This window comes from Cricetulus griseus, chromosome 2 (assembly GCF_003668045.3).
Source record: "Cricetulus griseus strain 17A/GY chromosome 2, alternate assembly CriGri-PICRH-1.0, whole genome shotgun sequence".
NCBI classification, from domain to species: Eukaryota; Metazoa; Chordata; class Mammalia; order Rodentia; family Cricetidae; genus Cricetulus; species Cricetulus griseus.
In genome coordinates this window covers 202,030,204-202,046,204 of record NC_048595.1, presented here as the reverse complement: position 1 = coordinate 202,046,204, position 16,001 = coordinate 202,030,204, and the positions used below count along the sequence as shown (strand labels likewise).

General features: G+C 44.9%; 1 protein-coding gene and 1 pseudogene across 6 annotated transcripts in view; both read right to left on the bottom strand.

The window, feature by feature from the left end:
* Sil1 (SIL1 nucleotide exchange factor) overlaps nt 1-16,001 on the bottom strand; it is a 237,493-nt gene that overhangs the window by 206,053 nt on the left and 15,439 nt on the right. The gene's annotated exons all lie outside the window — the stretch shown is intronic.
* LOC107979624 lies at nt 4,816-13,944 on the bottom strand (annotated as a pseudogene).

Genomic DNA, 16,001 nt, shown 5'->3' with positions numbered 1-16,001 from the left:
ACACACACACAAAGATCTTGAAAATACTTAATCCCTGAAAATTTTGGGGGTAGACAAGTGGACCTAGCTTACCCCCTCTCCAGATGACCAGAGTCTCCAGTACCTAAAGGCAGTCCACCCCTGCTCCCCTACCCCCCATCTGAAGCTCATCAGGACATCACCAGTCAGGTTCTTATTCTGCCACTATAAAATGGCAGGTCCTCAAATCCAAGTGAGAAAGAACACACACACACACACACACACACACACACACACACACACACACACACACACACACACACACACATCAAATTAAAAAGGAAGGACTAAGAGAACAAAGTTCAAACTGCTGTTTATTATGCATCCAGAGGTTCTGGGTTCTTAAGCTTCTTATTAAACATTCTGGCTTCACATTCATTTTCTTTGCTTAGTCCTAATTACTGCTTGAGTTCTTTTCAAACGGGTCCCCAAAGATGTTGAAAAAATGAACTGAAAGGTCAACTTGTTCCATGGGAACTGCAAGGAGCCTCCCTGACATCTTGCTCTGAAATGATATTTTGTAACTTCATAGGCTAATACTCCAAATTAATCAAGGTAAAGAATTCACCATTTCCCCTGGTAACTGGGCTCACAGAGGGGCAAAGGAGAAGAAAGGCTGTACTGATGGGGCAAGGACGACACAAATTTCCCACTAAGCAGCACTAGAATAAAAACTGTGTGGTAGCACAAGATTTTAATCCCAGCACTTAGGAGACAGAAACAGGAAGATCTCTCTGAGTGGAGGCTAGCCAGGTGTCCAAGTTCCAGGCCAGCCAGGGCTACATAGTGAGACCCTGACTCAAAAATGATAGCAATAATAAAATAATAATAAAATTTTTAAAACTAGCTTCTATTTTCTACCCAAATCAAGAGACCAGAATTTACACCATCAAAATTCCAAAGCCACATGGCATTCCAGGATACTGGACAATGGGGAACTAGGGCAGCAAAGCAAGGGACACAGAAGAAATATAAGCCATAAAAACTAGGACTGGAAGTCCTGCTGCTTCTCCTGCCAGTAGCTGGCAAGGAAGGCCTGAGCCAAATTTCTGAAAGGTTAAAACCATGAAAGAGGATATTAAAATAAACTGAGAGAAAACAGAAAAAGATCAGAGAAGGAGAGTATTGACGCACCGGGCTTGCAATTTGTCTGCTCTCAGAGCTGCAGCTCTGAGTACCAGACTTTTTAAGGTTTATTTTAAGAGCTTTGAGGTCTCTTGGGGGGGAAAAATTCACTATTTCTAGCTTTCAAAGTCTCTGGATTTTGTATGAGGAATTTGCATGAGTCTTCCTCAGAATGTATACATGATCACATGTGAAAGCTGTTTCCAAAACAGTCTACTGTCCACCAAGGTGTGGGTGCAGAACACAGCTGAGAAGCCTGTCCTCAAATCCTGGGAAGACAAAGGCTGCAACTGCTTTTGGAGTTCTCACCTGACAGTTAATTTAAGAACAGGGAACCAATGCAATCCCAACAAAGATGTGCAGTTGTTTCCTTTAACAACAAAACTGTGAGCCAGGTGTTAATGGAGCAAGCCTTTAATCCCAGCACTCAGGAGGCAGAGACACTCAGATCTCTGTGAGTTCAGGGCCAGCCTAGTCTATAGAGTGAGTTCCAGGGCTGCCAAGTAATTTAGGCTATCATAACCCTGAAGGTGAGAAGTATCTCCAATTCGGAGACTGGCTAAACCACTTTTACATGGGTGGAATCCTGGTTAGTCAGAATGGAATGAGAGACACATCTTCCCACCCCAACCACCTCTGGAGTGGAAAAGACAGAATAGATCACCTAAAAACCCTGGTCAAAGTCAGCTATGCAGCTATGAGATTTCCTGAAAACAACAGTTCTTTGAAGAAAAACTGCAGCAAAAACACAGACAGGGGCCAGGAAATGGAGTCACTAAGAAGGGATGGAGGAACTGGGCCCACGATTTAGCCTAGAAATGGCAGGAGAGGGTAAAGAGTTAAGAGGAGGCTCAATAAAGCCTTCCAAGTCCGGAGAAACCCCACCCTCTGACTCTAGAACCTCCAGATCCCTGTTTTGCTGATTCCTATCTGCCATTCTTCCACTAAAAGGGAGAGAGGAAGCATGGTTAAGATGAACCTCTTAAGTATAAACTGAAGATTATCCCAGGCAAAGAATGGTTAGTAACAACAGCAAGTGACCACACAGACTGAGAGCAGGGACAGCAAGCCAAGTGTTCTAGGTCAGCCACAGGCCTTCAAAGGTAGCAAAGGAGGGACCCAACCAGAAGACTGCTGTTCACCGAGACATAAACAAACCACCATCTAAGTCAGGTTAGGACACACGCTCTGGAAACCGAAGAGGAGAAGGTAGTGTTTATCAGGTGGCAGCAACAGTAGAACTTAGTGCTTACCCAGAACCACCATGGCTATGGCTCTCGATAACCACGGAACCTTTCAAGAAATACAAACTACCTCTGCTGGCTATCCATCCACAGGTGTTTGATTCGCTATGGACTACATCTTTAAGTGACAAGAGCATCTAAGTCTCAAACACCTGCAAAAGTGGCTTGTGTTCCACTGCCCCATACTCCACGGGGTCTGTGGCACTGCCCTTGCCAAGCACAGAAAGGAACTGCTTTGTGTTGGGGATCGGCACACCAGCACTATATAGCTCCCTATAGGCTCCCTGGCCCTTCTACTGTCTCTACAGCTCTGAGGCTTCTACCAAAAGGGAACAGTTAAACTGGCCAGGGTTTCACTCACAAGCCAGCGCCTGCCACAAAATCCATTTCACTACCTTTCTGACTGCTCCGTGCCTCACCCTGCTTGTTACCCAATCACTCTCTGCAAATGTGCTTCTATCTGGCCACTGTCAATTTGTCAATTCTTGGCTAATGACCTTGTCTAAGAACTTCAGTGATATCGCAGAAAGTGTCAGTAGAAAATCAAGAGTGAGATGAATTTTCCACGTCCTGGTGTGCTTTTTGTGTTTGTTTTATTCCAAGCAAAATACATTAAAGTGTGTTTCTTTATAACACAAAACCTAAAAAAAAAAAAAAAAAAAAATCAATGCTCAAGGCACAGCAACTATAAACTCTTCCTTCCAATAACAAATGTCAGGAAGGAAGAAAGTTACATAAAATGAAGCAAGGAGAAAACGGCATCTCCTCAGAATGAGCCCTTACAAAGGGTGGGGAAACAATAAATAATGAACAAGAAAGAAAACCATTTTGATTACATTTGTTTAGGCAACAACACGGTATGAATATGAACACTTGTAAGCCAAGGTTCTGAGTTATAAAAGAACACATTCTCATTTACAAGCTCATTCATTCAGCAAATGTTAGCCATCTACTCTATGCCCAGTACTGCTCGTAACAACAGGAATACAACTCAGGGCAGATAGGTACACTCACCGTCCATACATCAAGTGGAGGGAAGGAAGGCAGAGTCTACAAGAAGCAATCAAACAAGAGAAATATTGGATGATATTCTGGTTTTGGAGATGATTGGCCTCAGAAATTTTTCATATTAAAATCTGGTAGCTGGGGCTGGAGAGATGGCTTTGCAGTCAAGAGCACTCACTGGCTATTCTTCCAGAGAACCTATGTTCTATTCCTGGCACTCATTGACAACTATCTGTAACTCCAATTCCAGGAGATCTGATGCCCTCTTCTGGCCTCCAAGAGCACCCAGGCACATGTGCATGATGCACAGATGCACATTTAGGCAAAATACTTACACAAATAAGATAATAAAATATTGGTGGCCGATAAATAAAGTACTGAGAAATAGACTTGCAAGAGGTTTTTAGGTCATGGGGCACAACCTTCGTGATGAATTAATATAGTTCCTACAGGAATGGACAAGTTCCCCAGAAAATAGGTTGTTATAAAGTGGGCCGCCTCTCTTTACCCCTTGTCTCTCCTGCATAAGCTCCCTTGACCTCACACCTTCTGCCTGAGTTAAAGCAACATGAGGCCCTTACAAGTCAAGAAGATGCTGGCCCCAACCTCTTGATTTCTCAGACTTCAGACCATTAGCTAAGATAAACTTCTGTCCTTTACAGATTACCCAGTTTTAGGTATTTTGCTATAACAACAGAAAATGGATTGAGAGGTGGTTAACTTGTCATTTCATAGTAGATGAAAGGGAAGAGCCTTCTCAAAAACACAGCAGAACTGTGATGTGGATGACAAAGAGTCAGTCAAATAAAAATATGTAAGAGTGTTCCAGGCTAAGGATATGAAGAGCCTTCTCAAAAAAACAGCAGAACTGTGATGTGGATGACAAAGAGTCAGTCAAATAAAAATATGTAAGAGTGTTCCAGGCTAAGGATATGGTCAAATCAATGCCCAGTATCTTGGAAAATGAGGCTGAATCCAGCCTGGGCTACATTACAAGACCTTATCTCAAAATAAAAGAAAATAAAAGAACAGCAGCAACCTTCCTTATTTCAAAACTTACTAGAAAACTATGGTAATCAAAAGTGTGGTCACAGGGGTAGCCTGCGTCCTCATGGTCAGGCTGCCTGAAGCCATCATACATATCAGGCGGGTGGGTGCCATTATGATGAGCAAGTATATGGTGGAGAAATGGGAGGGAAATCGAGGAGGATGGTTCATGTGTTATGGTAAGAGGCAGACCTGAAGAAGCAAGGGCTGTAAGGAATAGGCTGATGTTGGTGGCCTGCTTGCCACCCAGAACCTGGGTAACGACTGGCCCTGGACTACAGCCTAGGGCCATGACTGGGTCCACGGACTTACACAGCCAGGATCTGTGTTGACATACATGACCAATCTTTCCACCAAGGCCACGGGATGCTGGGGTCTAGGTCACAACCTGTGGGCATGTTGGTCCAAGGGCCATGCCAATCTGAGTAGCCTGGATTTCACCTGGGGCCATGGTGTCATCCATGCCAGGGCTGCTGCCAGTGTTCATGTCTGGGTCCATTGCCCTTCCACAGCCAGGGTCTGTGTTGATATCCATGGCTCCTGATACTATTAACGGCAATGCTGAGGCCAGGGGGTCTGGGCTGCAATCTGGGACCATGTTGTTGTCCAAGGGCCACACTGCCATAGGAGCCATGCCAATTTGAGTAGCCTGCAGTGCTCCCTAGGGCCATGGTGACATCCAGGCCCAGGCTGCTGATGAGGACCATGTTTGAGTTCATGGTCCTACCACACCCAGGTATGTGTTGGTGTCTGTGGCCCATGGTAACTCCACAGGCCACACGGATGCCCAGGTTCTAGGCTGCACTCTGTAACCATGTTGGTGCCTAAGGGTCATGCTGCCTTGGGGGCCATGCAGATCTGGGTGGCCTGCACTACCACACAGGGCCACATGGGACCATGGTATCATCCAGGTCAGGGCAGCTGCCTAGGGCCATGTCTGGGTAGTGGCCCAGAAGCAGCCAGGGTCTGAGGTGATGTCCTTGGCTCCTGTTACTACCGAGGGCTGTGCAGATGCGCTGGGTCTGGACAGCCACCTGAGACCATTTGCTGTCACTGGGGCCATACTGATCTGGGTGGCCCATGCTGCCACCAGGGCCATGGTGACATCTGGGCCCAAGATACTGCAGAGGGACATGTTTGGGCCCATGTTCCTGCTGCAGCTGGAGTCTGTGATGATGTCCATGGCCTGTATTGCCACAGGGGGTCATAGGAAACATGCATGTTGAAATCAAAGGTCCGTGCTGAGCCAGCTCCGCCCTCACTGGCCCTGGGATAGCTGGCCCTGCCCCTCACTGGACACTGCAGAAAGAGAGCTAGCCTCTGCACGTGAGAGAAATGGCCCCAGCCCTCACCATGGATGTGGGAGAACTAGTCACAATGGCACAAGCCTATGAGAGCTGGCCCTGCCCCTCTCTTAAGGGGGAGGGGGGGTCCCAGTGGCTCAGAATGACCAGCTCAGCTACCACAGAGACCCACATCCTGGACCTTGGGCTGGCCCACCCTAACATCTACCCCATCTATGGAGTGCATGAAGGGACTGATCCTGTGGAACAATAACGCAGAATCTCCATAATTTGGGGCAACAGCAGGATATCCGTGAGGAGTTTCAGTGGGGGCCCCAGTGATGATGGTGTGCCAGAGACCTAAAACTAGATCATGACTCATTTTAATGAACATTTTATGGGTAGTGCCAATTGGATAAAAGAGTATACTATGTGAGCCAATACCACTAGAATGAATGAAAAGGTGTTGGGAAGTTGGAGGAGCAAGGTGGGGTTTTGTTTGTTTTATTTTGTCTTTAATTGATTTTTAGGGGGGTTCTTTTGGGGTAGCGATGCAGGGGTAAAGGGAGGATATACAGGGACTGGGAGGTGAGCAGGATTGGAGTGTATGATATGAAATTCCCAAAGAATCAATAAAGAATTATGTTACGTTAAAAAAAAAGTGTAGTCGCTAGATCAGAACTATGAGAACAAATTATCACATAGTCCTAAAACAAAGCTAACACTCAGAACAATTTTCACTGATTGTCTTCTGCCTTCCAGCTACAATGGGCACCCAAACTTCTAAGAGATCCCACCACCACAGCTCTGCTAGGCTAACCCACATCACAGCTTTCAAAAGGAGGACTCTGGTGCCTGCTTCTCTCCCAGGATAAAGCTGCTGTTGATATTACTGTTCTGAAGTCTAACTCGAGCCTTCAGCTCAAGTCCAAGGGCTGTCCTCCTAATCACCATATTGAGCACACCTCCTTGTAGGTAAAAGGAGTAGTGTGTAAGCCAAAGAACCACTAAAGAAGGGCTCTAAAGAGCTCTGAAATTGCCCACCACACAATAACAATTATCGGGCAGCATATGACACTAACCCAGTTTCCTTTATACCACAAACTCCTCCTATAACTACTTCTATCTTCCTGGCCACATAATGAGATCAATTCCAGCTTGTTTCTGGCCCTCCAGATATTAGCTGCTGCCAGGAAAGAATATGTGTACCCTTATATCAACTAGAAGTAAATGTCACACAACCTGTGACACTGCATCTCAGGGAGTCACCAGTGTCAATGGCTAAAGGGGTTCAAAGTTAAAGAAGTATCTCCCAATCAGAAATGACAGCCAACAGAACGCTAGTGACACAGCATGTTACAAATGGCTCTGAAGTTGTCAGACATCACCTGATTACCCACTTACTTTCAAATTCTGTGCTCCATCTACACTCTCAGCTTCTCAATAAGTGCCATACTTATTGAGATAAATCTTTGCAGGGGGAGGGGTAAGAGTATCATGTAGTCAACACAAGGCTCGAACTCCTGATCCTCCTGCTTGTGCTCCCAAAGTGCTGGGACTATAAACATGTACCACTTCACCCATTGTACATCTTTGTCTACTTACTAGACTGACACACAGGAAAATAGTAAAGCATTCTGCTGTTTACATTTGTGAAGGCTCTGGTCTAATTAATGGGTCAAAATCTCAATAGGATGAACATGGTAGTACACACCTGCAATCCCAGGAGGCTTAAAGCAAGAGGACTGCTACAAGCTTGAGGCTAGTCAACTACACAAGAATACCTTGACTCAAAAGAACAAACACCAACCAGGTGGGGCCCATGCCTTTAATCCCAGCAGAAAAGATCTCTGTAACTTTGGGGCCAGCCTGGTCTACATAGTGACTTCCAGGACAATCAGGACTACACAGTGAAACCTAGTCTCAAAAGAACAAAATAAGAGGAGAGAAACGAGGGAGCAGATAAGGTGGTTCAGCAGGTAAAGACACTTACTGCCAAGCCTGACCACCTGAGTTCCACTCCCAGAACCCACTAGAATAAGAATCAGCTTTGAGTGGTGTGGCACACACGCATGCACATACACACACAAATAAAAATAGGACCTTTGAGATGGATCAGTGTAAAAGTGCTTGTTGTACAAGACAAGCCCGGGAGGCTGAGTTTGAGCCCCAGAATCCACACACAAAAGCCAGGAGTGGTGGCTTATAATTCAAGCACTGAGGAAGCAATGACAGGATGATTCTTGGGGTTCACTGGCCAGCCAGCTAGCCAATCAGTGAGTACCAAGCCAATGAGAAACCCTGTCTCAAGAAAATAAGGTAACTAGTACTTGAAGAACAACACTCAAGACTGATCTCTGGCCTCCACATGTGTGTGTGGGCTCTTGTACACACACACACACACACACACACACACACACACACACACACACACACCTGCAAACGCACACACAAATATAAATAAATACCCTGAACTGACTATTGGAAGGTGGGGTCTGGGTGGAGCAAAGAGGTCACTGGGAGGAGTCTTTAAGAGCACAACTTGTCCTGACCACTTCTGTCCTTGTTCTACTTCCTGTCCACCATGAGATGAGCAGCTTCTGACACATGCCTTACCACCATGATATCCTGCTCACCACAGGCCCAGAACCAACAAAGCCAAAGACTATGAACTACAGCATCTAAACCTTCGGGCCAAAATTAATCGTTCTTTAAGTTGCCTTTCTCCGGTACTTGTCATAAGAACAGAAAAAGTGACTGGGGTCTTGCCAAAAACTTGGCTGTCACCTGAAATGCTCAACCCATGTCACACTGAGTAGGAAGTAACTGTTTAGTTCACAATGTCACTCAACCATCATCTCAGGACAGCCTTCCTTGATGCAGTCTTTGACCCAGACTATCCTTATTAAATATACCATTCCTTTCTCTCAATACATTGTTACAGTTTTATATTTGGGTGATTGTTATTTGATTCATGTGGACATTCATACATATACTCTAATAGGAACTGTATATGAATAGTTCATGAATGAATCTCAGGGCCTCCAAGTATTAGGAATATAATAGATGTTTTAAATGTTTGTTATTAAAAAGGCAAAACTTCAGAGACAGGAAACGAATCTACTTAAAGAAGCTGTTCTCCCTAAATGACCTTAAGCCCAATTGTTTCTCCTTTCCCCCTTCTTTTCCAGATTTCTTACAGAAGTTACTTTCTATGTCCTGCCATTCTTCCAAGGGCGGTAGCCATAGTGACAAGCTGGCCTACCGCCAAAAATAGTCTAAAAAGATATCACCTTGTCTGTGTGTTCTATCTCATCTTCCAAAATAAAATTCCACAGCAGAGGCCAAAGCAGAAACACAAAATCCTTTACCCAGGAAAGGAACAGAACCAAACAACCAGCACCCTTGCAAGAAATGAATGATCCCCAGGACAGGCAGTGCCCCCAAGTGACCTACCCAAAGGAAAAGGGAAGGAAGAAAGGCTGCAGAAGCAGGGACACTGCTCCCTAGAGGGACTTTAAACCCTCTCTTTTACTTCTTGTAGAAAGCATAAATGTACCCAAACATTAAATATCAAAGTCTCCCCTGACGAGGCAGCTTCAGAGGACTACAGATCATGGCTCACAAAGCAGCACCGGTAGCTGAGGAAGTTCATATAAAGCTCTAATTGAGGCCAAAATCTCCTCTACAGAAGCAGGAGGACCTTCTCCCTACCTTTCTATTCTTTAGATGGCAGGGGTGGGATATGGAAGACAGAAATATTTACTGAGCACCACAGTGTCAGGCCTAGTGAAAGATTCTTTAGAAACAGGAATATTAATGCAAATAAGGAACATATACATGGATACATCGCAAGGTTAAGCGATGAATCCAATAGCGAGGTCAGAAGACAAACTAGATCACTGAGTCCAAATACTCTTAGCTCAGTGCTGCCTTCAACATATCTGCTCCTCATCCCTTCACCACCACCCTACCAGCCAGAACCTGGAATGCAGTTCTTGACAAGTCCCTGAAAAGCCTATCTTCTACACCAAGACACCACATTGGTTTGGACAAAATGCAGTGCACCTGCATTTCCTTCCTATGGTGGTTCACCATAGGGAGCAGAGTTAGCTTCAGCTATGGGGATGTTGTAATAATTCCTTCATTGGGGAGATGTAAACATCATCTGCCCTCTCAATCCAAGGTACAACAACAAAACAAAGTGTGACTCCACCGAAGTTCACCCTAGGGAACCAACAAGGCTGCTGATTTTCTTATACAGCATGGATAAGGGATTGTTTACAGGAGCACAGATTAACATGAAGCAACCACACTAGAAAGTCCTCACCCAAAATGTGTGACCGCCTCCCCATATTCATGTATATGGAGCCCCCTTCAGCTTACCTTCCCCAACCTATATACTCTAGCTCCTTCCAAGATCCCACACTCAATTAGATCAGAAATGCATTCAAATACTTGGGAGGAGTGGCTGAAACCTCAAGTGAGGGTCCAAAGACCCACCCCACTCCCACCCCTCCCCCCTTGAGATGAGGTAATGTCAACCACCAACAAGCTGGGTCATTGGGATGGTCTTCTACAATCAGGCACAGCTGATCTAATGAAGAGGGCAGCCACTCTACAACAGCAGAAGAGAAGCTGGATTTCTTTAAATTACTAAATGAGGACCTGGGGGAATTACACCGTGATTTAGAGAACACACTGCTCTTACAGAGGACCCAAGTTCAATTTCCAACATCCACACATTATATCTCACAATCACCTGAACTCCACTGGCACCAGTATTTATGTGTACATACCAACACAAAGACCCACATATTTACACATTTAAAAATAAATCTTTTTTAAAACCAGATGTAGTGGTGCACAACTTTAATCCTAGCACTCAAGAGTTAAAGGCAGGTGAATCTCTGTGAGTTCAAGAGCAGCCTGATCTACATAGCAAGTTTCAGGCCAGCCAGAGCTACACAATGATACCATGACTCCAAAATAAAACAAAAGCACAATAACCAAATGACCCTCCCAAAGAAGTCTGCCTTTCCTAGGAGTCACTGCTGCTGAGCATCAAGACGATAATCCTGTAGGCCAGGGCTTCTTAAACCAGTGTCCACTGTGCTCCCATCACTCCCTCAGAAAGTACTTGCATGGTGTACAACCCAACCTGAAGTCTCCATAGCTTTTGCACTTATTGTGGTGGTCTGAAATAAAATGGCCCCAAAGGAAGCAGCACTATTCGGTGTGGCCTTGTGGAGTAAGTGTGGTCTTGTTGGAGGAAGGCTCTGAGGTCTCATATATGCTCAAGATACCTCCCAGTGGCTGAGACCCCTTCCTTTTGCCTGCAGGATGTAGGACTCACAACTACTTCTCCAGCACCATGCCTGCACACCACCATGTTGCACCATGACCATAGTGGACTAAACCTCCGAAAATGTAAGCCACCCCAATGACATGTTTTCCTTTATAAGAGTTGCTGTGAGCCGGGCAGTGGGGGCACACGCCTTTAATCTCAGCACTTGGGAGGCAGAGGCAGGCAGATCTCTGAGTTAGAGTTACTGTGAAACACTAAGACACCTATGTAAAGAGACTAGCAACTCCATACCTGAATTGTCATCTACAAAGAATCTCCTTCAAGAAGTAACACCCACTCCTTGTGCTGTAGTTCAAGGTTAGTAGAGAGGGCAGCAATTCTACAGCTGAATCATTGTCTATACAGCATCTCCTACAAGGAATAGCACCCATTCATTGTGCAGTAGTTCCAAGTTAGCTCCTCCCCCTGTACTTATTTCAGAATCTTCCTCTTATCAAAATCTATGTCAGCTGATTATTAAAATGATAACTATTATTCTATTATAATAACATTATTGTGCTTTTCTCCTGCACTTGACATTTGTTGGCTGATAGGTTTAACTGGTACAGAAGCAATAATTATGCCATGCCTTCTCCTTTCCAACCAAGCCTCTAGTGTGACTCTTCACACTAAATCAAGCTACAGCAAATGATCAGTGCAAAAATGTTAACAGGGTGCAGCTGGGATCACTCACCATGCTTTTGGTGGTCACAACAAGAGGCTCAGCTGGGTCCCCAACTGTCAGCATACCTGCCCACTCTCCCAGGAAGATGAAGAAATTTGTGAGGCAAACACCAACCAGGAAACAATTTATTGCTGGAAACACCAATAGAGCTGGAGGTGTCCTACACTATGTGTGGAGGGACAAGCAGTCCCAAATCACAATGTCACACCAACAGCAAAAAAAGGGAGAAAGGGACAATGCATTTCTCCACTGGGAGTGCTCAAATAAATGGTTCCCGGGGAGCTATTCTGCCTGCTTCCCCATACACATTTCTTGGCAACTTCCAGTGAAACTAGCAATGGGGGAAAGAAGGAAAACAAAAGGCTATCTTCAAGCACAGAATCAGCATCCAGGCCACAGGGCCTTATTTACACAGGGCCCACTAGGGGTTCAATGGAGTCTGGAATCCAAAGCAAAGAAACAAACCAGGAAGCCTGTCAGCCAAAGCCTCTGAATTTACCTGTCACATTATTTATGATAAACAGTGTTGGAAAGATATGACTCTATGACTGCAGAATATCGGTAGGCCTGAACTACATACACATCAGTTCTATTAAAGCAAAGGCAACCCACAGCAATGCTAGCTAAAAAACTAAGAAAACAACCCCACCAGGAGACCAGGCTTGGCCTGCTTTGTTCTCTACCCTGTAATACACAGGGCTTTTTTTTTTTTTTTTTTTTTTAAAGGAGGAGAGGGGGCGGAAGGTTTATTTGAATTTAAATTACCAGTGAACACTATAATTTGTGTACAAGGAGAAAAGGGACATTCAGGAGTGCCAACAGTGTCCCACAGGCTCGTGGGACATGTGTGGCTGAAGCAGTAGTGGCCCTGGGGGCTTTTTCTTTTGCTTCAACACACTGCTTTCATCTCTTGGGAGCAGGCAAGCCAGTAGGCAAAGCCCATGGAACACAAAGAGGCACTGTCCCCTCAGACTAGAGAGAAGATTGCCCTCTCAGGAGGAAATTCATAGACAACCACAAAGAAGGAGCAAGATTCATCAAAACTAAGCCATCTAAGGAGGGACAGAGACCACATCTGTCTTATTTACCACCACCCAATAGCCAAACAAACCTGACACACTGTGGGTGCTCAGCAAATAACAGTAGATTAAATGCTAACTATAAAGGATATTGGGTTGGAAGCTACTCACAAGAACAAGAATATGTTACTAGAATCTGTAACAAAAGAACCATGGCTTGCAAAGAATAAATAATGAAGAACCTGGAGATTAAAAGTGAGTATCTACAAAAGCTGGTGTCCTAACAGACTGAAAGGGTATTCTGGTCAGATTACAGATACAGTCCTTGAAGGACAATGAGAAAGAGTGAAGAGAAAAAAGAGAAGAAGGAAACAAATGGTACAAAACACTGATCATGTGCCTACTTACTATGTATAGACCTGAACATTCCTGGGGGTTGCAAATGAGGAAATAAGAGCAAAGAGGCTAAACAACCTTTGAAGTCTCCCAGCTAGCAAATGGTTTGAACCTGGACATATCCAATGCAATGACCCAAAAGCTTTATACCATTCTTTGTCTTGATTTCCTCCAAAGGCAAGCTGGCTTTGATTTCTTTCTTTCTTTTTTCCTTGGGAGGGGGGAGGTTTCAAGGCAGGGTTTCTCTGTGGCTTTGGAGGCTGTCCTGAAACTAGCTCTTGTAGACCAGGCTGGTCTCAAACTCACAGAGATCTGCCTGCCTCTGCCTCCTGAGTGCTGGGATTAAAGGCGTGTGCCACCATCGCCCAGCTTTCTTTTTCATTTTTAAATGTGAATCGTTATTGGCTTCAGCTACTTGAGGGTGGATGAAGTGAGAGGAGTGGGTGGCACTAATACCAGGCCATCCATGCTTCACTGGCTTGTAGGCATTGGGACAAGCAGTCCCAAATCACCCAGGTAGGAGTCAATCATCCCTGGTTTGATTTCTACCTGGTTAGTATCTTACCATTGTATATGCCCATCATACTGCCTACCATCTTAGGCAGAATGATCATGTCCCTCAGGTGGGTCTTCACCACCTCCGGTTTCTCCAGGGGTGTCGCCTCTTTCTTGGCCTTTCTTGGGTGCTTGAGTAGTGTTGGTTCCACTGCAGGACACTGTTCACATGCTGCCTCTAGCAGGCACTGTACAACTGCATCAGTGGCTCACAGGACATGTCCAGCAGTTGGTCCAGGTCCACACCAGGGATTTCTTACAGAAAACTTTAGTAACCATGTTCCTGGAGTTTGTTAACTAGAAGTATTGTTTCACGTGTTTTTATTTCAAATGTCTACAAAAGCCTTCTGGAACTATACCTGGGTGACCAGATAAGTCTGCAAGGCCATAACTAAGCTATCAGCTGGTACATCTTTATACAACTGTTGGACATAGCACAGCCCCACCTCACAACTGGGGAAAACCTGAGGACTGGGGAGATAGTTTAGTTGTAAAACGCCTCCTGCAGATGAAGACCTCTGTTTAATTCCAAGTACCTACACAAAAAGCTAGGCCTGGTGGCCTGTACATATACTCCCAGAACAGGGGAGGTAGAAAAAGGCAGATCCCTAAGGATAACGTCAGCCCGTCTAAGGTAACTGGCAAGCCCAGATCCCAGTGAAGTACCCTGCCTCAAAAAAAAAAAAAAAAAAAAAAAGGAAGAAAAAGAAAACAACAAAAAAACCACACACCAAGGCTTGGGAGTGGGGGTGGCATGCCTTTAATCCCAGCTCAGCACTTAGAAGGCAGAGCTAAACATATCTCTGAGTTCAAGGCCAGCCTGGTCCACATAGCAAGTTCCAGGACAGCCAGTGCTATGTAGGAAAACCCTATCTCTCAAAAAAAAAAAAAAAAAAAAAAAAAGCTTCTGGTAACAGCTGAGTTTAACCCCTGGCACCCACATGCACACACGCTCCTTGACACACATGTACCAGTATAGACAAGAACACACACAAACTGAAAATGACCTCTACACGCCCCAACAAATTTTCTTCAAAGATTGAAAAGGAACTTGCCCAACTCCCAGCTGTGAAAGTAATGCACAGATTATCTTGAAAAGCTAAAGTCTGATCCAAGTAAAAAGAGGTTACATGGCAAGGTTTTCTGCATGGGCCTTAGAAACAAATGAGCCTTCCCGACATGGTGCTCATTCATCCCCAGAGTTTCTAGAGCCCTTCACACCCGTGACCTCAGGAGTGGCAGAGTTATGAAGGGCAGGGTGATTTCTAATGTATACTTCTCAGGAGATCATCAGTTAAGGTAAACTGGTGTTTCTATTGGAGGGGAATATCCCGCACAAATTCAGGGGCAGCGAAGGACGACCAAAACTCTGTCTGCGGGTGGTTGTTTACTTTGCCTTCTGTAGAAGGACTTCCATCATTTAAATTTGGGTTTGTTTTGAAGCTTAGGAAGCTGATGATTCTCCCAGGTGTACAACAGCTGCTGGAAAGACTCATGCAAAGAGGCCACCCAGCAAAGGAAAGCTTTGTACAGTGAGGAAGGTCTCCCAGGAATGTCCTACGTGCCAAGCCATGTTGTCATGGTATTAATCCAAACCCATCTTGCACACGTCACAATGTTTCCTCTCTCTGGGTTGTAGAGCATTAAATCAGCATACCCAAGGACTACATAAGTCTTTCCAATTCTATTCCATACTTACTTCTTTGTCCTCTCCCTAATCACAGCAAGAAATCTCCGCAAAGAATAGGAAATCAGGCTGTCAATTCAAACTCCCCTAAAAGATACTATCGCAGCAGAGCCTTACCTCACACTGAAAATAAAGGGACATATTACTGAACCCCCTCCTCTTCCAGCAGCCAATGGAACTTGAATTAGGAAGGCTTGAAATACAAGCAGAAACATAACATAAGGGTTCTATTCCTGCCTCTGCTGAAACAGCTCTGGAAACATGGAAAAATAAGATGGCACACCACAAATGAAAAGCGAAGGATGTGGATATGAGGTAAAGGTACCTGACTAATCGCAGCACTAACATTGTAGCTATTTGGTCCTAAAAAAATCTAGAAACCCCAACTTTTTTTTTTTTTTTTTTGCTATAATACAATAAAGGCACTCTAAGGATCAGATAAAATAGCATTATTTGTCTTTTTTAAAAAAATATTTGAAGCCGGGCGTTCGTGGCGCACGCCTTTAATCCCAGCACTCGGGAGGCAGAGGCAGGCAGATCTCTGTGAGTTCGAGGCCAGCCTGGTCTCCAGAGAGAGTGCCAGGATAGGC